Source organism: Globicephala melas, unplaced genomic scaffold, assembly GCF_963455315.2.
Source record: "Globicephala melas unplaced genomic scaffold, mGloMel1.2 SCAFFOLD_309, whole genome shotgun sequence".
NCBI lineage: Eukaryota > Metazoa > Chordata > Mammalia > Artiodactyla > Delphinidae > Globicephala > Globicephala melas.
In genome coordinates this window covers 62,670-84,218 of record NW_027207479.1, presented here as the reverse complement: position 1 = coordinate 84,218, position 21,549 = coordinate 62,670, and the positions used below count along the sequence as shown (strand labels likewise).

Below are 21,549 nucleotides of genomic sequence, written 5' to 3'. Positions count from 1 at the left end.
TCCGCCGCCGCCCGATACCCGAGACCTCCGTTGCCCCTGCCTGGGCGGGCGAGGGGGCCCTGCCGGGGCGGGCCGGCCGCCAGGCTGGCGTTAAGGCGCCAGCGCCAGCGAAACTGGGCCTCAAGAGGCCGCCCGCGGCCCCCCGCCCCCGTCTACGGCCATACCACCCTGAACGCGCCCGATCTCGTCTGATCTCGGAAGCTAAGCAGGGTCGGGCCTGGTTAGTACTTGGATGGGAGACCGCCTGGGAATACCGGGTGCTGTAGGCTTTTTGCCTCCCGCTCCGCCCGCCTTCTCCTTTACTCGCCCGCGGCGGGGGCCGCCGGCTCCGCCCCCGCCGGGCCCCGCTGCAGGCCCCACCTCCTCAGGCCCCTCCCACCACGGCGCGCGCCGGCGGGGTCGCTCCCCGCCGGCCCGGCCGGCCAGGCGGCCAGAAGGCGGCCCTGGAAGGCAGGCGCACCCCAGACGCTCCCGGGGTGGCTGGCCCGGACCCAGACTCCGCCGCGGGCCCAGTTGCCGTCCTTTCGGCCCGCGAGCCCCTCGACCTGCACCTGGCCGCCCCCACCGGCGCCCAGCCCCGGCGCCGCCACCTGTGTGCCGGTGTGTCCCTCCACAGCTCCCTCCGACAAAAGCCCCCCCCCACCCCGCCCCTCTGGCGTGTCACCGCGGCCGGGTGCGGGAGCGGGATCGAGGGCAGGGGCCGCTTCCCCGGGCCTGCCGGCCACCAGGGGCGGGGTCCTGAGCTCGGCGGGGGGTGTGGGGGCAAGGGTGGCCTTGCCGGGGCTGAGGGGCCGTGGCGACTCATTGGTGGCTCCCGGTGGCTTCGGGCCAGCTGCTGTCGGGCAGGAGGGCCGGCCCGGGCTGCGGCCGGGCTGCGCCTAGGGCCGCGTGGGCGGGCAGGGCCGATGCCCAAGGGACCGCGGGCCCCGGGCCCTGAAGCCTCCGGGGCCACGTCCCTGTGAGCGACGTGCGGGATCTTGGGCGGGGCGCCAAGCGCCGAAGGGTTTGCTGGGTCACGGCCGCCCTGGGCTGGGAGGTGGTCGCCAAACCCTCCGCCGCCGCCCGATACCCGAGACCTCCGTTGCCCCTGCCTGGGCGGGCGAGGGGGCCCTGCCGGGGCGGGCCGGCCGCCAGGCTGGCGTTAAGGCGCCAGCGCCAGCGAAACTGGGCCTCAAGAGGCCGCCCGCGGCCCCCCGCCCCCGTCTACGGCCATACCACCCTGAACGCGCCCGATCTCGTCTGATCTCGGAAGCTAAGCAGGGTCGGGCCTGGTTAGTACTTGGATGGGAGACCGCCTGGGAATACCGGGTGCTGTAGGCTTTTTGCCTCCCGCTCCGCCCGCCTTCTCCTTTACTCGCCCGCGGCGGGGGGGCCGCCGGCTCCGCCCCCGCCGAGCCCCGCTGCAGGCAGTAGTCAAGGTGGGTTTACCTGCCCGAGCAGGAAGCTTGGGCGATGGCAGAAGTGGGAAGAAACTCTTGAGCACAGGTTCTTGGGATCCACGGAGCAGCGCATGCACATGCGATGGGTGCCTACACAGCTGGCTTGCTTGTCTGTGGGGAAAGGCGAGATGGGTCAGGGCCTGGGTTCCTGAGGGGCTGAGAATCAAGGCAGGGATAGAAGAAAGGGGACAGGCCCACATCCCCTGAACCCACGCCGGCGCCCACTCACCTTTGTGGAAAATACGATTGAAAAGTGCCCGCAAGAATCTCTTCAGATGCCTCCAGAGTTGAGGCAAGAAGGGGAGGGGGGAGGCCGGGAGCAGGGTGAGCCCTGAAATCCAACCCTTGTCCCGGTCACACCCCAGCAGCCCTCCCACCTCAGCCCCTTCAAGACCCCAGGGCTCCCCCAACCGCGCTGCACAGATCCTGCCCTGACCATAGTCACCATGTTGATCCCCACGTTGAGCAAGATGAAGCTGACCGGGATCAGAAGAATTGAGTATCCTTGCTCCTGGCATTTCCTGGGGATGGGGCCAGTGAACGGCTCGGCTCGGTAGTAGTTTCGCTCACCCATGGCCGTTGGTCCCAGGACTGCCTGGGCCCTCTGCCCTCCAGTTTTAACTGGGAGCCAGACTGGGTCATAATGGGGCAGGTGGTGAGGTCACAGTGAGGGAGGGGGATGAAAAGGAGGGCCCAGAGTGGCATTCCCTGGTAACCAGGGTCAGGTAAGCTGAGCCTGGACAGTCAAACAGGGCCCGGTGGCCGGCATACATCCCCTCGAGCGGTCATTCATTCGCTCACCGCCCGCTGACTCACTTGTTCAAATGACACATTGCGTCTCTTGGCCCCTCTTGAGACTAGGAAGACCTTGGCCTCAGAGGCCTGCTGAAGGCCTGGCTGGAGTCCAGAGCCTCAGCCTTCTTCATGCCCTTCACTGGGCCTGGAGCTGGACCTGCCCAGATGTGGAACCTCCCAGTTTGGAAGCAACTTCTTGTATGAGGCTCTCTGTGGACAGGGACAGCTGAGACACAGAGGAGGTGCCCAGAGACCAGGGGTTTGGAGTCTGCAGCTGCAGATGTACTTAGTGCATGGTATAGGACCAGGAGGGGCCTGCTGGCAGAACTGTGGCCACTAAACCAAAGGGACCCTCAGGCCAAGAAGGGGACACTGGCTTCTTATTGCAGGAAGCCAAGCGCAGGGACCCAGGCTGGCAGAAGGAGTGGCGCTTCCAAGCCACAGACCACCAATGTTTCCTGGACTCTGGCGCTCTTTATTCCTCTCTCCATGCCCTGCCGCCCCCTGCCCCTGCCCCCATTTGCTGCTGGTAAGTTCACTTTCCCAGTCTGGCTCCCGTGCAGAGAGGGCCTGGAGGCCGAGGTGGAAGGTAGCAGCGAGTTGGCCCGCGCTTGGCCCTCCTGCGGTTGCCGCTTCAGCACCAGACTGTCATACACCTGGTAGTTGGCATTGCCTCCCGGGTTCCGGCTGAGTGGCATGAAGGTGGGCGGGGGTGGAGGGTGCTCGGTAGCCTGGACGTCGGGCAGGAGGTGAGAGGGGCGGAGGAGCAGCGCTGAGCTGGGAGCCGGGGCCCGCTGGTCCAAGGCCTCGGCCAGTACCGTGAGGGAGGCGGAGGTGGCCACAGGGCGCCGCAAGGGCAGGATCTCAGCCCATTCGGCCGCCGGGTGCCGCACCTCGTGGGGATCGCGGGAGTAATCCAAGTGTCCCGTGGAGGGATGCAGGCTGCGGTTGGACTCGCTGTGAGCACAGCTGGGGAGGCTACGTCTGTGGGCCGGTGGGGTGTCGCGCTACCAGGCGTCGGGCCGGTAGACCCGAGGCAACAGAGCGGATGGAGGCTCAGAGCCCTCCAGACCCAGACTCCGCCATGGGCCCAGTTGCCGTCCTTTCGGCCCGCGAGCCCCTCGACCTGCACCTGGCCGCCCCCACCGGCGCCCAGCCCCGGCGCCGCCACCTGTGTGCCGGTATGTCCCTCCACAGCTCCCTCCGTCAAAAGCCCCCCCCCACCCCGCCCCTCTGGCGTGTCACCGCGGCCGGGTGCGGGAGCGGGATCGAGGGCAGGGGCCGCTTCCCCGGGCCTGCCGGCCACCAGGGGCGGGGTCCTGAGCTCGGCGGGGGGTGTGGGGGCAAGGGTGGCCTTGCCGGGGCTGAGGGGCCGTGGCGACTCAATGGTGGCTCCCGGTGGCTTCGGGCCAGCTGCTGTCGGGCAGGAGGGCCGGCCTGGGCTGCGGCCGGGCTGTGCCTAGGGCCGCGTGGGCGGGCAGGGCCGATGCCCAAGGGACCGCGGGCCCCGGGCCCTGAAGCCTCCGGGGCCACGTCCCTGTGAGCGACGTGCGGGATCTTGGGCGGGGCGCCAAGCGCCGAAGGGTTTGCTGGGTCACGGCCGCCCTGGGCTGGGAGGTGGTCGCCAAACCCTCCGCCGCCGCCCGATACCCGAGACCTCCGTTGCCCCTGCCTGGGCGGGCGAGGGGGCCCTGCCGGGGCGGGCCGGCCGCCAGGCTGGCGTTAAGGCGCCAGCGCCAGCGAAACTGGGCCTCAAGAGGCCGCCCGCGGCCCCCCGCCCCCGTCTACGGCCATACCACCCTGAACGCGCCCGATCTCGTCTGATCTCGGAAGCTAAGCAGGGTCGGGCCTGGTTAGTACTTGGATGGGAGACCGCCTGGGAATACCGGGTGCTGTAGGCTTTTTGCCTCCCGCTCCGCCCGCCTTCTCCTTTACTCGCCCGCGGCGGGGGGGCCGCCGGCTCCGCCCCCGCCGAGCCCCGCTGCAGGCAGTAGTCAAGGTGGGTTTACCTGCCCGAGCAGGAAGCTTGGGCGATGGCAGAAGTGGGAAGAAACTCTTGAGCACAGGTTCTTGGGATCCACGGAGCAGCGCATGCACATGCGATGGGTGCCTACACAGCTGGCTTGCTTGTCTGTGGGGAAAGGCGAGATGGGTCAGGGCCTGGGTTCCTGAGGGGCTGAGAATCAAAGCAGGGATAGAAGAAAGGGGACAGGCCCACATCCCCTGAACCCACGCCGGCGCCCACTCACCTTTGTGGAAAATACGATTGAAAAGTGCCCGCAAGAATCTCTTCAGATGCCTCCAGAGTTGAGGCAAGAAGGGGAGGGGGGAGGCCGGGAGCAGGGTGAGCCCTGAAATCCAACCCTTGTCCCGGTCACACCCCAGCAGCCCTCCCACCTCAGCCCCTTCAAGACCCCAGGGCTCCCCCAACCGCGCTGCACAGATCCTGCCCTGACCATAGTCACCATGTTGATCCCCACGTTGAGCAAGATGAAGCTGACCGGGATCAGAAGAATTGAGTATCCTTGCTCCTGGCATTTCCTGGGGATGGGGCCAGTGAACGGCTCGGCTCGGTAGTAGTTTCGCTCACCCATGGCCGTTGGTCCCAGGACTGCCTGGGCCCTCTGCCCTCCAGTTTTAACTGGGAGCCAGACTGGGTCATAATGGGGCAGGTGGTGAGGTCACAGTGAGGGAGGGGGATGAAAAGGAGGGCCCAGAGTGGCATTCCCTGGTAACCAGGGTCAGGTAAGCTGAGCCTGGACAGTCAAACAGGGCCCGGTGGCCGGCATACATCCCCTCGAGCGGTCATTCATTCGCTCACCGCCCGCTGACTCACTTGTTCAAATGACACATTGCGTCTCTTGGCCCCTCTTGAGACTAGGAAGACCTTGGCCTCAGAGGCCTGCTGAAGGCCTGGCTGGAGTCCAGAGCCTCAGCCTTCTTCATGCCCTTCACTGGGCCTGGAGCTGGACCTGCCCAGATGTGGAACCTCCCAGTTTGGAAGCAACTTCTTGTATGAGGCTCTCTGTGGACAGGGACAGCTGAGACACAGAGGAGGTGCCCAGAGACCAGGGGTTTGGAGTCTGCAGCTGCAGATGTACTTAGTGCATGGTATAGGACCAGGAGGGGCCTGCTGGCAGAACTGTGGCCACTAAACCAAAGGGACCCTCAGGCCAAGAAGGGGACACTGGCTTCTTATTGCAGGAAGCCAAGCGCAGGGACCCAGGCTGGCAGAAGGAGTGGTGCTTCCAAGCCACAGACCACCAATGTTTCCTGGACTCTGGCGCTCTTTATTCCTCTCTCCATGCCCTGCCGCCCCCTGCCCCTGCCCCCATTTGCTGCTGGTAAGTTCACTTTCCCAGTCTGGCTCCCGTGCAGAGAGGGCCTGGAGGCCGAGGTGGAAGGTAGCAGCGAGTTGGCCCGCGCTTGGCCCTCCTGCGGTTGCCGCTTCAGCACCAGACTGTCATACACCTGGTAGTTGGCATTGCCTCCCGGGTTCCGGCTGAGTGGCATGAAGGTGGGCGGGGGTGGAGGGTGCTCGGTAGCCTGGACGTCGGGCAGGAGGTGAGAGGGGCGGAGGAGCAGCGCTGAGCTGGGAGCCGGGGCCCGCTGGTCCAAGGCCTCGGCCAGTACCGTGAGGGAGGCGGAGGTGGCCACAGGGCGCCGCAAGGGCAGGATCTCAGCCCATTCGGCCGCCGGGTGCCGCACCTCGTGGGGATCGCGGGAGTAATCCAAGTGTCCCGTGGAGGGATGCAGGCTGCGGTTGGACTCGCTGTGAGCACAGCTGGGGAGGCTACGTCTGTGGGCCGGTGGGGTGTCGCGCTACCAGGCGTCGGGCCGGTAGACCCGAGGCAACAGAGCGGATGGAGGCTCAGAGCCCTCCAGACCCAGACTCCGCCATGGGCCCAGTTGCCGTCCTTTCGGCCCGCGAGCCCCTCGACCTGCACCTGGCCGCCCCCACCGGCGCCCAGCCCCGGCGCCGCCACCTGTGTGCCGGTATGTCCCTCCACAGCTCCCTCCGTCAAAAGCCCCCCCCCACCCCGCCCCTCTGGCGTGTCACCGCGGCCGGGTGCGGGAGCGGGATCGAGGGCAGGGGCCGCTTCCCCGGGCCTGCCGGCCACCAGGGGCGGGGTCCTGAGCTCGGCGGGGGGTGTGGGGGCAAGGGTGGCCTTGCCGGGGCTGAGGGGCCGTGGCGACTCATTGGTGGCTCCCGGTGGCTTCGGGCCAGCTGCTGTCGGGCAGGAGGGCCGGCCCGGGCTGCGGCCGGGCTGCGCCTAGGGCCGCGTGGGCGGGCAGGGCCGATGCCCAAGGGACCGCGGGCCCCGGGCCCTGAAGCCTCCGGGGCCACGTCCCTGTGAGCGACGTGCGGGATCTTGGGCGGGGCGCCAAGCGCCGAAGGGTTTGCTGGGTCACGGCCGCCCTGGGCTGGGAGGTGGTCGCCAAACCCTCCGCCGCCGCCCGATACCCGAGACCTCCGTTGCCCCTGCCTGGGCGGGCGAGGGGGCCCTGCCGGGGCGGGCCGGCCGCCAGGCTGGCGTTAAGGCGCCAGCGCCAGCGAAACTGGGCCTCAAGAGGCCGCCCGCGGCCCCCCGCCCCCGTCTACGGCCATACCACCCTGAACGCGCCCGATCTCGTCTGATCTCGGAAGCTAAGCAGGGTCGGGCCTGGTTAGTACTTGGATGGGAGACCGCCTGGGAATACCGGGTGCTGTAGGCTTTTTGCCTCCCGCTCCGCCCGCCTTCTCCTTTACTCGCCCGCGGCGGGGGGGCCGCCGGCTCCGCCCCCGCCGAGCCCCGCTGCAGGCAGTAGTCAAGGTGGGTTTACCTGCCCGAGCAGGAAGCTTGGGCGATGGCAGAAGTGGGAAGAAACTCTTGAGCACAGGTTCTTGGGATCCACGGAGCAGCGCATGCACATGCGATGGGTGCCTACACAGCTGGCTTGCTTGTCTGTGGGGAAAGGCGAGATGGGTCAGGGCCTGGGTTCCTGAGGGGCTGAGAATCAAGGCAGGGATAGAAGAAAGGGGACAGGCCCACATCCCCTGAACCCACGCCGGCGCCCACTCACCTTTGTGGAAAATACGATTGAAAAGTGCCCGCAAGAATCTCTTCAGATGCCTCCAGAGTTGAGGGAAGAAGGGGAGGGGGGAGGCCGGGAGCAGGGTGAGCCCTGAAATCCAACCCTTATCCCGGTCACACCCCAGCAGCCCTCCCACCTCAGCCCCTTCAAGACCCCAGGGCTCCCCCAACCGCGCTGCACAGATCCTGCCCTGACCATAGTCACCATGTTGATCCCCACGTTGAGCAAGATGAAGCTGACCGGGATCAGAAGAATTGAGTATCCTTGCTCCTGGCATTTCCTGGGGATGGGGCCAGTGAACGGCTCGGCTCGGTAGTAGTTTCGCTCACCCATGGCCGTTGGTCCCAGGACTGCCTGGGCCCTCTGCCCTCCAGTTTTAACTGGGAGCCAGACTGGGTCATAATGGGGCAGGTGGTGAGGTCACAGTGAGGGAGGGGGATGAAAAGGAGGGCCCAGAGTGGCATTCCCTGGTAACCAGGGTCAGGTAAGCTGAGCCTGGACAGTCAAACAGGGCCCGGTGGCCGGCATACATCCCCTCGAGCGGTCATTCATTCGCTCACCGCCCGCTGACTCACTTGTTCAAATGACACATTGCGTCTCTTGGCCCCTCTTGAGACTAGGAAGACCTTGGCCTCAGAGGCCTGCTGAAGGCCTGGCTGGAGTCCAGAGCCTCAGCCTTCTTCATGCCCTTCACTGGGCCTGGAGCTGGACCTGCCCAGATGTGGAACCTCCCAGTTTGGAAGCAACTTCTTGTATGAGGCTCTCTGTGGACAGGGACAGCTGAGACACAGAGGAGGTGCCCAGAGACCAGGGGTTTGGAGTCTGCAGCTGCAGATGTACTTAGTGCATGGTATAGGACCAGGAGGGGCCTGCTGGCAGAACTGTGGCCACTAAACCAAAGGGACCCTCAGGCCAAGAAGGGGACACTGGCTTCTTATTGCAGGAAGCCAAGCGCAGGGACCCAGGCTGGCAGAAGGAGTGGCGCTTCCAAGCCACAGACCACCAATGTTTCCTGGACTCTGGCGCTCTTTATTCCTCTCTCCATGCCCTGCCGCCCCCTGCCCCTGCCCCCATTTGCTGCTGGTAAGTTCACTTTCCCAGTCTGGCTCCCGTGCAGAGAGGGCCTGGAGGCCGAGGTGGAAGGTAGCAGCGAGTTGGCCCGCGCTTGGCCCTCCTGCGGTTGCCGCTTCAGCACCAGACTGTCATACACCTGGTAGTTGGCATTGCCTCCCGGGTTCCGGCTGAGTGGCATGAAGGTGGGCGGGGGTGGAGGGTGCTCGGTAGCCTGGACGTCGGGCAGGAGGTGAGAGGGGCGGAGGAGCAGCGCTGAGCTGGGAGCCGGGGCCCGCTGGTCCAAGGCCTCGGCCAGTACCGTGAGGGAGGCGGAGGTGGCCACAGGGCGCCGCAAGGGCAGGATCTCAGCCCATTCGGCCGCCGGGTGCCGCACCTCGTGGGGATCGCGGGAGTAATCCAAGTGTCCCGTGGAGGGATGCAGGCTGCGGTTGGACTCGCTGTGAGCACAGCTGGGGAGGCTACGTCTGTGGGCCGGTGGGGTGTCGCGCTACCAGGCGTCGGGCCGGTAGACCCGAGGCAACAGAGCGGATGGAGGCTCAGAGCCCTCCAGACCCAGACTCCGCCATGGGCCCAGTTGCCGTCCTTTCGGCCCGCGAGCCCCTCGACCTGCACCTGGCCGCCCCCACCGGCGCCCAGCCCCGGCGCCGCCACCTGTGTGCCGGTATGTCCCTCCACAGCTCCCTCCGTCAAAAGCCCCCCCCCACCCCGCCCCTCTGGCGTGTCACCGCGGCCGGGTGCGGGAGCGGGATCGAGGGCAGGGGCCGCTTCCCCGGGCCTGCCGGCCACCAGGGGCGGGGTCCTGAGCTCGGCGGGGGGTGTGGGGGCAAGGGTGGCCTTGCCGGGGCTGAGGGGCCGTGGCGACTCAATGGTGGCTCCCGGTGGCTTCGGGCCAGCTGCTGTCGGGCAGGAGGGCCGGCCCGGGCTGCGGCCGGGCTGCGCCTAGGGCCGCGTGGGCGGGCAGGGCCGATGCCCAAGGGACCGCGGGCCCCGGGCCCTGAAGCCTCCGGGGCCACGTCCCTGTGAGCGACGTGCGGGATCTTGGGCGGGGCGCCAAGCGCCGAAGGGTTTGCTGGGTCACGGCCGCCCTGGGCTGGGAGGTGGTCGCCAAACCCTCCGCCGCCGCCCGATACCCGAGACCTCCGTTGCCCCTGCCTGGGCGGGCGAGGGGGCCCTGCCGGGGCGGGCCGGCCGCCAGGCTGGCGTTAAGGCGCCAGCGCCAGCGAAACTGGGCCTCAAGAGGCCGCCCGCGGCCCCCCGCCCCCGTCTACGGCCATACCACCCTGAACGCGCCCGATCTCGTCTGATCTCGGAAGCTAAGCAGGGTCGGGCCTGGTTAGTACTTGGATGGGAGACCGCCTGGGAATACCGGGTGCTGTAGGCTTTTTGCCTCCCGCTCCGCCCGCCTTCTCCTTTACTCGCCCGCGGCGGGGGGGCCGCCGGCTCCGCCCCCGCCGAGCCCCGCTGCAGGCAGTAGTCAAGGTGGGTTTACCTGCCCGAGCAGGAAGCTTGGGCGATGGCAGAAGTGGGAAGAAACTCTTGAGCACAGGTTCTTGGGATCCACGGAGCAGCGCATGCACATGCGATGGGTGCCTACACAGCTGGCTTGCTTGTCTGTGGGGAAAGGCGAGATGGGTCAGGGCCTGGGTTCCTGAGGGGCTGAGAATCAAGGCAGGGATAGAAGAAAGGGGACAGGCCCACATCCCCTGAACCCACGCCGGCGCCCACTCACCTTTGTGGAAAATACGATTGAAAAGTGCCCGCAAGAATCTCTTCAGATGCCTCCAGAGTTGAGGGAAGAAGGGGAGGGGGGAGGCCGGGAGCAGGGTGAGCCCTGAAATCCAACCCTTATCCCGGTCACACCCCAGCAGCCCTCCCACCTCAGCCCCTTCAAGACCCCAGGGCTCCCCCAACCGCGCTGCACAGATCCTGCCCTGACCATAGTCACCATGTTGATCCCCACGTTGAGCAAGATGAAGCTGACCGGGATCAGAAGAATTGAGTATCCTTGCTCCTGGCATTTCCTGGGGATGGGGCCAGTGAACGGCTCGGCTCGGTAGTAGTTTCGCTCACCCATGGCTGTTGGTCCCAGGACTGCCTGGGCCCTCTGCCCTCCAGTTTTAACTGGGAGCCAGACTGGGTCATAATGGGGCAGGTGGTGAGGTCACAGTGAGGGAGGGGGATGAAAAGGAGGGCCCAGAGTGGCATTCCCTGGTAACCAAGGTCAGGTAAGCTGAGCCTGGACAGTCAAACAGGGCCCGGTGGCCGGCATACATCCCCTCGAGTGGTCATTCATTCGCTCACCGCCCGCTGACTCACTTGTTCAAATGACACATTGCGTCTCTTGGCCCCTCTTGAGACTAGGAAGACCTTGGCCTCAGAGGCCTGCTGAAGGCCTGGCTGGAGTCCAGAGCCTCAGCCTTCTTCATGCCCTTCACTGGGCCTGGAGCTGGACCTGCCCAGATGTGGAACCTCCCAGTTTGGAAGCAACTTCTTGTATGAGGCTCTCTGTGGACAGGGACAGCTGAGACACAGAGGAGGTGCCCAGAGACCAGGGGTTTGGAGTCTGCAGCTGCAGATGTACTTAGTGCATGGTATAGGACCAGGAGGGTCCTGCTGGCAGAACTGTGGCCACTAAACCAAAGGGACCCTCAGGCCAAGAAGGGGACACTGGCTTCTTATTGCAGGAAGCCAAGCGCAGGGACCCAGGCTGGCAGAAGGAGTGGCGCTTCCAAGCCACAGACCACCAATGTTTCCTGGACTCTGGCGCTCTTTATTCCTCTCTCCATGCCCTGCCGCCCCCTGCCCCTGCCCCCACTTGCTGCTGGTAAGTTCATTTTCCCAGTCTGGCTCCCGTGCAGAGAGGGCCTGGAGGCCGAGGTGGAAGGTAGCAGCGAGTTGGCCCGCGCTTGGCCCTCCTGCGGTTGCCGCTTCAGCACCAGACTGTCATACACCTGGTAGTTGGCATTGCCTCCCGGGTTCCGGCTGAGTGGCATGAAGGTGGGCGGGGGTGGAGGGTGCTCGGTAGCCTGGACGTCGGGCAGGAGGTGAGAGGGGCGGAGGAGCAGCGCTGAGCTGGGAGCCGGGGCCCGCTGGTCCGAGGCCTCGGCCAGTACCGTGAGGGAGGCGGAGGTGGCCACAGGGCGCCGCAAGGGCAGGATCTCAGCCCATTCGGCCGCCGGGTGCCGCACCTCGTGGGGATCGCGGGAGTAATCCAAGTGTCCCGTGGAGGGATGCAGGCTGCGGTTGGACTCGCTGTGAGCACAGCTGGGGAGGCTACGTCTCTGGGCCGGTGGGGTGTCGCGCTACCAGGCGTCGGGCCGGTAGACCCGAGGCACCAGAGCGGATGGAGGCTCAGAGCCCTCCAGACCCAGACTCCGCCATGGGCCCAGTTGCCGTCCTTTCGGCCCGCGAGCCCCTCGACCTGCACCTGGCCGCCCCCACCGGCGCCCAGCCCCGGCGCCGCCACCTGTGTGCCGGTGTGTCCCTCCACAGCTCCCTCCGACAAAAGCCCCCCCCCACCCCGCCCCTCTGGTGTGTCACCGCGGCCGGGTGCGGGAGCGGGATCGAGGGCAGGGGCCGCTTCCCCGGGCCTGCCGGCCACCAGGGGCGGGGTCCTGAGCTCGGCGGGGGGTGTGGGGGCAAGGGTGGCCTTGCCGGGGCTGAGGGGCCGTGGCGACTCAATGGTGGCTCCTGGTGGCTTCGGGCCAGCTGCTGTCGGGCAGGAGGGCCGGCCTGGGCTGCAGCCGGGCTGTGCCTAGGGCCGCGTGGGCGGGCAGGGCCGATGCCCAAGGGACCGCGGGCCCCGGGCCCTGAAGCCTCCGGGGCCACGTCCCTGTGAGCGACGTGCGGGATCTTGGGCGGGGCGCCAAGCGCCGAAGGGTTTGCTGGGTCACGGCCGCCCTGGGCTGGGAGGTGGTCGCCAAACCCTCCGCCGCCGCCCGATACCCGAGACCTCCGTTGCCCCTGCCTGGGCGGGCGAGGGGGCCCTGCCGGGGCGGGCCGGCCGCCAGGCTGGCGTTAAGGCGCCAGCGCCAGCGAAACTGGGCCTCAAGAGGCCGCCCGCGGCCCCCCGCCCCCGTCTACGGCCATACCACCCTGAACGCGCCCGATCTCGTCTGATCTCGGAAGCTAAGCAGGGTCGGGCCTGGTTAGTACTTGGATGGGAGACCGCCTGGGAATACCGGGTGCTGTAGGCTTTTTGCCTCCCGCTCCGCCCGCCTTCTCCTTTACTCGCCCGCGGCGGGGGGGCCGCCGGCTCCGCCCCCGCCGAGCCCCGCTGCAGGCAGTAGTCAAGGTGGGTTTACCTGCCCGAGCAGGAAGCTTGGGCGATGGCAGAAGTGGGAAGAAACTCTTGAGCACAGGTTCTTGGGATCCACGGAGCAGCGCATGCACATGCGATGGGTGCCTACACAGCTGGCTTGCTTGTCTGTGGGGAAAGGCGAGATGGGTCAGGGCCTGGGTTCCTGAGGGGCTGAGAATCAAAGCAGGGATAGAAGAAAGGGGACAGGCCCACATCCCCTGAACCCACGCCGGCGCCCACTCACCTTTGTGGAAAATACGATTGAAAAGTGCCCGCAAGAATCTCTTCAGATGCCTCCAGAGTTGAGGCAAGAAGGGGAGGGGGGAGGCCGGGAGCAGGGTGAGCCCTGAAATCCAACCCTTGTCCCGGTCACACCCCAGCAGCCCTCCCACCTCAGCCCCTTCAAGACCCCAGGGCTCCCCCAACCGCGCTGCACAGATCCTGCCCTGACCATAGTCACCATGTTGATCCCCACGTTGAGCAAGATGAAGCTGACCGGGATCAGAAGAATTGAGTATCCTTGCTCCTGGCATTTCCTGGGGATGGGGCCAGTGAACGGCTCGGCTCGGTAGTAGTTTCGCTCACCCATGGCCGTTGGTCCCAGGACTGCCTGGGCCCTCTGCCCTCCAGTTTTAACTGGGAGCCAGACTGGGTCATAATGGGGCAGGTGGTGAGGTCACAGTGAGGGAGGGGGATGAAAAGGAGGGCCCAGAGTGGCATTCCCTGGTAACCAGGGTCAGGTAAGCTGAGCCTGGACAGTCAAACAGGGCCCGGTGGCCGGCATACATCCCCTCGAGCGGTCATTCATTCGCTCACCGCCCGCTGACTCACTTGTTCAAATGACACATTGCGTCTCTTGGCCCCTCTTGAGACTAGGAAGACCTTGGCCTCAGAGGCCTGCTGAAGGCCTGGCTGGAGTCCAGAGCCTCAGCCTTCTTCATGCCCTTCACTGGGCCTGGAGCTGGACCTGCCCAGATGTGGAACCTCCCAGTTTGGAAGCAACTTCTTGTATGAGGCTCTCTGTGGACAGGGACAGCTGAGACACAGAGGAGGTGCCCAGAGACCAGGGGTTTGGAGTCTGCAGCTGCAGATGTACTTAGTGCATGGTATAGGACCAGGAGGGGCCTGCTGGCAGAACTGTGGCCACTAAACCAAAGGGACCCTCAGGCCAAGAAGGGGACACTGGCTTCTTATTGCAGGAAGCCAAGCGCAGGGACCCAGGCTGGCAGAAGGAGTGGCGCTTCCAAGCCACAGACCACCAATGTTTCCTGGACTCTGGCGCTCTTTATTCCTCTCTCCATGCCCTGCCGCCCCCTGCCCCTGCCCCCATTTGCTGCTGGTAAGTTCACTTTCCCAGTCTGGCTCCCGTGCAGAGAGGGCCTGGAGGCCGAGGTGGAAGGTAGCAGCGAGTTGGCCCGCGCTTGGCCCTCCTGCGGTTGCCGCTTCAGCACCAGACTGTCATACACCTGGTAGTTGGCATTGCCTCCCGGGTTCCGGCTGAGTGGCATGAAGGTGGGCGGGGGTGGAGGGTGCTCGGTAGCCTGGACGTCGGGCAGGAGGTGAGAGGGGCGGAGGAGCAGCGCTGAGCTGGGAGCCGGGGCCCGCTGGTCCAAGGCCTCGGCCAGTACCGTGAGGGAGGCGGAGGTGGCCACAGGGCGCCGCAAGGGCAGGATCTCAGCCCATTCGGCCGCCGGGTGCCGCACCTCGTGGGGATCGCGGGAGTAATCCAAGTGTCCCGTGGAGGGATGCAGGCTGCGGTTGGACTCGCTGTGAGCACAGCTGGGGAGGCTACGTCTGTGGGCCGGTGGGGTGTCGCGCTACCAGGCGTCGGGCCGGTAGACCCGAGGCAACAGAGCGGATGGAGGCTCAGAGCCCTCCAGACCCAGACTCCGCCATGGGCCCAGTTGCCGTCCTTTCGGCCCACGAGCCCCTCGACCTGCACCTGGCCGCCCCCACCGGCGCCCAGCCCCGGCGCCGCCACCTGTGTGCCGGTATGTCCCTCCACAGCTCCCTCCGTCAAAAGCCCCCCCCCACCCCGCCCCTCTGGCGTGTCACCGCGGCCGGGTGTGGGAGCGGGATCGAGGGCAGGGGCCGCTTCCCCGGGCCTGCCGGCCACCAGGGGCGGGGTCCTGAGCTCGGCGGGGGGTGTGGGGGCAAGGGTGGCCTTGCCGGGGCTGAGGGGCCGTGGCGACTCAATGGTGGCTCCCGGTGGCTTCGGGCCAGCTGCTGTCGGGCAGGAGGGCCGGCCCGGGCTGCGGCCGGGCTGCGCCTAGGGCCGCGTGGGCGGGCAGGGCCGATGCCCAAGGGACCGCGGGCCCCGGGCCCTGAAGCCTCCGGGGCCACGTCCCTGTGAGCGACGTGCGGGATCTTGGGCGGGGCGCCAAGCGCCGAAGGGTTTGCTGGGTCACGGCCGCCCTGGGCTGGGAGGTGGTCGCCAAACCCTCCGCCGCCGCCCGATACCCGAGACCTCCGTTGCCCCTGCCTGGGCGGGCGAGGGGGCCCTGCCGGGGCGGGCCGGCCGCCAGGCTGGCGTTAAGGCGCCAGCGCCAGCGAAACTGGGCCTCAAGAGGCCGCCCGCGGCCCCCCGCCCCCGTCTACGGCCATACCACCCTGAACGCGCCCGATCTCGTCTGATCTCGGAAGCTAAGCAGGGTCGGGCCTGGTTAGTACTTGGATGGGAGACCGCCTGGGAATACCGGGTGCTGTAGGCTTTTTGCCTCCCGCTCCGCCCGCCTTCTCCTTTACTCGCCCGCGGCGGGGGGGCCGCCGGCTCCGCCCCCGCCGAGCCCCGCTGCAGGCAGTAGTCAAGGTGGGTTTACCTGCCCGAGCAGGAAGCTTGGGCGATGGCAGAAGTGGGAAGAAACTCTTGAGCACAGGTTCTTGGGATCCACGGAGCAGCGCATGCACATGCGATGGGTGCCTACACAGCTGGCTTGCTTGTCTGTGGGGAAAGGCGAGATGGGTCAGGGCCTGGGTTCCTGAGGGGCTGAGAATCAAGGCAGGGATAGAAGAAAGGGGACAGGCCCACATCCCCTGAACCCACGCCGGCGCCCACTCACCTTTGTGGAAAATACGATTGAAAAGTGCCCGCAAGAATCTCTTCAGATGCCTCCAGAGTTGAGGGAAGAAGGGGAGGGGGGAGGCCGGGAGCAGGGTGAGCCCTGAAATCCAACCCTTATCCCGGTCACACCCCAGCAGCCCTCCCACCTCAGCCCCTTCAAGACCCCAGGGCTCCCCCAACCGCGCTGCACAGATCCTGCCCTGACCATAGTCACCATGTTGATCCCCACGTTGAGCAAGATGAAGCTGACCGGGATCAGAAGAATTGAGTATCCTTGCTCCTGGCATTTCCTGGGGATGGGGCCAGTGAACGGCTCGGCTCGGTAGTAGTTTCGCTCACCCATGGCCGTTGGTCCCAGGACTGCCTGGGCCCTCTGCCCTCCAGTTTTAACTGGGAGCCAGACTGGGTCATAATGGGGCAGGTGGTGAGGTCACAGTGAGGGAGGGGGATGAAAAGGAGGGCCCAGAGTGGCATTCCCTGGTAACCAAGGTCAGGTAAGCTGAGCCTGGACAGTCAAACAGGGCCCGGTGGCCGGCATACATCCCCTCGAGTGGTCATTCATTCGCTCACCGCCCGCTGACTCACTTGTTCAAATGACACATTGCGTCTCTTGGCCCCTCTTGAGACTAGGAAGACCTTGGCCTCAGAGGCCTGCTGAAGGCCTGGCTGGAGTCCAGAGCCTCAGCCTTCTTCATGCCCTTCACTGGGCCTGGAGCTGGACCTGCCCAGATGTGGAACCTCCCAGTTTGGAAGCAACTTCTTGTATGAGGCTCTCTGTGGACAGGGACAGCTGAGACACAGAGGAGGTGCCCAGAGACCAGGGGTTTGGAGTCTGCAGCTGCAGATGTACTTAGTGCATGGTATAGGACCAGGAGGGGCCTGCTGGCAGAACTGTGGCCACTAAACCAAAGGGACCCTCAGGCCAAGAAGGGGACACTGGCTTCTTATTGCAGGAAGCCAAGCGCAGGGACCCAGGCTGGCAGAAGGAGTGGCGCTTCCAAGCCACAGACCACCAATGTTTCCTGGACTCTGGCGCTCTTTATTCCTCTCTCCATGCCCTGCCGCCCCCTGCCCCTGCCCCCACTTGCTGCTGGTAAGTTCATTTTCCCAGTCTGGCTCCCGTGCAGAGAGGGCCTGGAGGCCGAGGTGGAAGGTAGCAGCGAGTTGGCCCGCGCTTGGCCCTCCTGCGGTTGCCGCTTCAGCACCAGACTGTCATACACCTGGTAGTTGGCATTGCCTCCCGGGTTCCGGCTGAGTGGCATGAAGGTGGGCGGGGGTGGAGGGTGCTCGGTAGCCTGGACGTCGGGCAGGAGGTGAGAGGGGCGGAGGAGCAGCGCTGAGCTGGGAGCCGGGGCCCGCTGGTCCGAGGCCTCGGCCAGTACCGTGAGGGAGGCGGAGGTGGCCACAGGGCGCCGCAAGGGCAGGATCTCAGCCCATTCGGCCGCCGGGTGCCGCACCTCGTGGGGATCGCGGGAGTAATCCAAGTGTCCCGTGGAGGGATGCAGGCTGCGGTTGGACTCGCTGTGAGCACAGCTGGGGAGGCTACGTCTGTGGGCCGGTGGGGTGTCGCGCTACCAGGCGTCGGGCCGGTAGACCCGAGGCACCAGAGCGGATGGAGGCTCAGAGCCCTCCAGACCCAGACTCCGCCATGGGCCCAGTTGCCGTCCTTTCGGCCCGCGAGCCCCTCGACCTGCACCTGGCCGCCCCCACCGGCGCCCAGCCCCGGCGCCGCCACCTGTGTGCCGGTGTGTCCCTCCACAGCTCCCTCCGACAAAAGCCCCCCCCCACCCCGCCCCTCTGGCGTGTCACCGCGGCCGGGTGCGGGAGCGGGATCGAGGGCAGGGGCCGCTTCCCCGGGCCTGCCGGCCACCAGGGGCGGGGTCCTGAGCTCGGCGGGGTGTGTGGGGGCAAGGGTGGCCTTGCCGGGGCTGAGGGGCCGTGGCGACTCAATGGTGGCTCCTGGTGGCTTCGGGCCAGCTGCTGTCGGGCAGGAGGGCCGGCCTGGGCTGCGGCCGGGCTGTGCCTAGGGCCGCGTGGGCGGGCAGGGCCGATGCCCAAGGGACCGCGGGCCCCGGGCCCTGAAGCCTCCGGGGCCACGTCCCTGTGAGCGACGTGCGGGATCTTGGGCGGGGCGCCAAGCGCCAAAGGGTTTGCTGGGTCACGGCCGCCCTGGGCTGGGAGGTGGTCGCCAAACCCTCCGCCGCCGCCCGATACCCGAGACCTCCGTTGCCCCTGCCTGGGCGGGCGAGGGGGCCCTGCCGGGGCGGGCCGGCCGCCAGGCTGGCGTTAAGGCGCCAGCGCCAGCGAAACTGGGCCTCAAGAGGCCGCCCGCGGCCCCCCGCCCCCGTCTACGGCCATACCACCCTGAACGCGCCCGATCTCGTCTGATCTCGGAAGCTAAGCAGGGTCGGGCCTGGTTAGTACTTGGATGGGAGACCGCCTGGGAATACCGGGTGCTGTAGGCTTTTTGCCTCCCGCTCCGCCCGCCTTCTCCTTTACTCGCCCGCGGCGGGGGGGCCGCCGGCTCCGCCCCCGCCGAGCCCCGCTGCAGGCAGTAGTCAAGGTGGGTTTACCTGCCCGAGCAGGAAGCTTGGGCGATGGCAGAAGTGGGAAGAAACTCTTGAGCACAGGTTCTTGGGATCCACGGAGCAGCGCATGCACATGCGATGGGTGCCTACACAGCTGGCTTGCTTGTCTGTGGGGAAAGGCGAGATGGGTCAGGGCCTGGGTTCCTGAGGGGCTGAGAATCAAGGCAGGGATAGAAGAAAGGGGACAGGCCCACATCCCCTGAACCCACGCCGGCGCCCACTCACCTTTGTGGAAAATACGATTGAAAAGTGCCCGCAAGAATCTCTTCAGATGCCTCCAGAGTTGAGGGAAGAAGGGGAGGGGGGAGGCCGGGAGCAGGGTGAGCCCTGAAATCCAACCCTTGTCCCGGTCACACCCCAGCAGCCCTCCCACCTCAGCCCCTTCAAGACCCCAGGGCTCCCCCAACCGCGCTGCACAGATCCTGCCCTGACCATAGTCACCATGTTGATCCCCACGTTGAGCAAGATGAAGCTGACCGGGATCAGAAGAATTGAGTATCCTTGCTCCTGGCATTTCCTGGGGATGGGGCCAGTGAACGGCTCGGCTCGGTAGTAGTTTCGCTCACCCATGGCCGTTGGTCCCAGGACTGCCTGGGCCCTCTGCCCTCCAGTTTTAACTGGGAGCCAGACTGGGTCATAATGGGGCAGGTGGTGAGGTCACAGTGAGGGAGGGGGATGAAAAGGAGGGCCCAGAGTGGCATTCCCTGGTAACCAGGGTCAGGTAAGCTGAGCCTGGACAGTCAAACAGGGCCCGGTGGCCGGCATACATCCCCTCGAGCGGTCATTCATTCGCTCACCGCCCGCTGACTCACTTGTTCAAATGACACATTGCGTCTCTTGGCCCCTCTTGAGACTAGGAAGACCTTGGCCTCAGAGGCCTGCTGAAGGCCTGGCTGGAGTCCAGAGCCTCAGCCTTCTTCATGCCCTTCACTGGGCCTGGAGCTGGACCTGCCCAGATGTGGAACCTCCCAGTTTGGAAGCAACTTCTTGTATGAGGCTCTCTGTGGACAGGGACAGCTGAGACACAGAGGAGGTGCCCAGAGACCAGGGGTTTGGAGTCTGCAGCTGCAGATGTACTTAGTGCATGGTATAGGACCAGGAGGGGCCTGCTGGCAGAACTGTGGCCACTAAACCAAAGGGACCCTCAGGCCAAGAAGGGGACACTGGCTTCTTATTGCAGGAAGCCAAGCGCAGGGACCCAGGCTGGCAGAAGGAGTGGCGCTTCCAAGCCACAGACCACCAATGTTTCCTGGACTCTGGCGCTCTTTATTCCTCTCTCCATGCCCTGCCGCCCCCTGCCCCTGCCCCCATTTGCTGCTGGTAAGTTCACTTTCCCAGTCTGGCTCCCGTGCAGAGAGGGCCTGGAGGCCGAGGTGGAAGGTAGCAGCGAGTTGGCCCGCGCTTGGCCCTCCTGCGGTTGCCGCTTCAGCACCAGACTGTCATACACCTGGTAGTTGGCATTGCCTCCCGGGTTCCGGCTGAGTGGCATGAAGGTGGGCGGGGGTGGAGGGTGCTCGGTAGCCTGGACGTCGGACAGGAGGTGAGAGGGGCGGAGGAGCAGCGCTGAGCTGGGAGCCGGGGCCCGCTGGTCCGAGGCCTCGGCCAGTACCGTGAGGGAGGCGGAGGTGGCCACAGGGCGCCGCAAGGGCAGGATCTCAGCCCATTCGGCCGCCGGGTGCCGCACCTCGTGGGGATCGCGGGAGTAATCCAAGTGTCCCGTGGAGGGATGCAGGCTGCGGTTGGACTCGCTGTGAGCACAGCTGGGGAGGCTACGTCTGTGGGCCGGTGGGGTGTCGCGCTACCAGGCGTCGGGCCGGTAGACCCGAGGCACCAGAGCGGATGGAGGCTCAGAGCCCTCCAGACCCAGACTCCGTCATGGGCCCAGTTGCCGTCCTTTCGGCCCGCGAGCCCCTCGACCTGCACCTGGCCGCCCCCACCGGCGCCCAGCCCCGGCGCCGCCACCTGTGTGCCGGTGTGTCCCTCCACAGCTCCCTCCGACAAAAGCCCCCCCCCACCCCGCCCCTCTGGCGTGTCACCGCGGCCGGGTGCGGGAGCGGGATCGAGGGCAGGGGCCGCTTCCCCGGGCCTGCCGGCCACCAGGGGCGGGGTCCTGAGCTCGGCGGGGGGTGTGGGGGCAAGGGTGGCCTTGCCGGGGCTGAGGGGCCGTGGCGACTCAATGGTGGCTCCCGGTGGCTTCGGGCCAGCTGCTGTCGGGCAGGAGGGCCGGCCCGGGCTGCGGCCGGGCTGCGCCTAGGGCCGCGTGGGCGGGCAGGGCCGATGCCCAAGGGACCGCGGGCCCCGGGCCCTGAAGCCTCCGGGGCCACGTCCCTGTGAGCGACGTGCGGGATCTTGGGCGGGGCGCCAAGCGCCGAAGGGTTTGCTGGGTCACGGCCGCCCTGGGCTGGGAGGTGGTCGCCAAACCCTCCGCCGCCGCCCGATACCCGAGACCTCCGTTGCCCCTGCCTGGGCGGGCGAGGGGGCCCTGCCGGGGCGGGCCGGCCGCCAGGCTGGCGTTAAGGCGCCAGCGCCAGCGAAACTGGGCCTCAAGAGGCCGCCCGCGGCCCCCCGCCCCCGTCTACGGCCATACCACCCTGAACGCGCCCGATCTCGTCTGATCTCGGAAGCTAAGCAGGGTCGGGCCTGGTTAGTACTTGGATGGGAGACCGCCTGGGAATACCGGGTGCTGTAGGCTTTTTGCCTCCCGCTCCGCCCGCCTTCTCCTTTACTCGCCCGCGGCGGGGGGGCCGCCGGCTCCGCCCCCGCCGAGCCCCGCTGCAGGCAGTAGTCAAGGTGGGTTTACCTGCCCGAGCAGGAAGCTTGGGCGATGGCAGAAGTGGGAAGAAACTCTTGAGCACAGGTTCTTGGGATCCACGGAGCAGCGCATGCACATGCGATGGGTGCCTACACAGCTGGCTTGCTTGTCTGTGGGGAAAGGCGAGATGGGTCAGGGCCTGGGTTCCTGAGGGGCTGAGAATCAAGGCAGGGATAGAAGAAAGGGGACAGGCCCACATCCCCTGAACCCACGCCGGCGCCCACTCACCTTTGTGGAAAATACGATTGAAAAGTGCCCGCAAGAATCTCTTCAGATGCCTCCAGAGTTGAGGCAAGAAGGGGAGGGGGGAGGCCGGGAGCAGGGTGAGCCCTGAAATCCAACCCTTGTCCCGGTCACACCCCAGCAGCCCTCCCACCTCAGCCCCTTCAAGACCCCAGGGCTCC

The 21,549-nt window shown here is 66.6% G+C and overlaps 9 non-coding genes across 9 annotated transcripts; all 9 read left to right on the top strand.

The window, feature by feature from the left end:
* The first annotated feature begins 150 nt into the window (after positions 1-150).
* On the top strand, positions 151-269 carry LOC132594679 (5S ribosomal RNA). The gene has a single exon (XR_009560848.1). It is a non-coding gene; the product is annotated as a 5S ribosomal RNA (ribosomal RNA).
* A 932-nt stretch (positions 270-1,201) lies between these two features.
* On the top strand, positions 1,202-1,320 carry LOC132594678 (5S ribosomal RNA). Its single transcript, XR_009560847.1, has one exon. It is a non-coding gene; the product is annotated as a 5S ribosomal RNA (ribosomal RNA).
* A 2,696-nt stretch (positions 1,321-4,016) lies between these two features.
* LOC132594677 (5S ribosomal RNA) lies at positions 4,017-4,135 on the top strand. The gene has a single exon (XR_009560846.1). It is a non-coding gene; the product is annotated as a 5S ribosomal RNA (ribosomal RNA).
* A 2,696-nt stretch (positions 4,136-6,831) lies between these two features.
* LOC132594900 (5S ribosomal RNA) lies at positions 6,832-6,950 on the top strand. Its single transcript, XR_009561069.1, has one exon. It is a non-coding gene; the product is annotated as a 5S ribosomal RNA (ribosomal RNA).
* Positions 6,951-9,646: 2,696 nt separating this feature from the next.
* Positions 9,647-9,765, top strand: LOC132594899 (5S ribosomal RNA). Its single transcript, XR_009561068.1, has one exon. It is a non-coding gene; the product is annotated as a 5S ribosomal RNA (ribosomal RNA).
* Positions 9,766-12,461: 2,696 nt separating this feature from the next.
* LOC132594898 (5S ribosomal RNA) lies at positions 12,462-12,580 on the top strand. The gene has a single exon (XR_009561067.1). It is a non-coding gene; the product is annotated as a 5S ribosomal RNA (ribosomal RNA).
* A 2,696-nt stretch (positions 12,581-15,276) lies between these two features.
* On the top strand, positions 15,277-15,395 carry LOC132594897 (5S ribosomal RNA). The gene has a single exon (XR_009561066.1). It is a non-coding gene; the product is annotated as a 5S ribosomal RNA (ribosomal RNA).
* Positions 15,396-18,091: 2,696 nt separating this feature from the next.
* On the top strand, positions 18,092-18,210 carry LOC132594896 (5S ribosomal RNA). Its single transcript, XR_009561065.1, has one exon. It is a non-coding gene; the product is annotated as a 5S ribosomal RNA (ribosomal RNA).
* Positions 18,211-20,906: 2,696 nt separating this feature from the next.
* On the top strand, positions 20,907-21,025 carry LOC132594894 (5S ribosomal RNA). Its single transcript, XR_009561063.1, has one exon. It is a non-coding gene; the product is annotated as a 5S ribosomal RNA (ribosomal RNA).
* Positions 21,026-21,549: the final 524 nt, after the last annotated feature.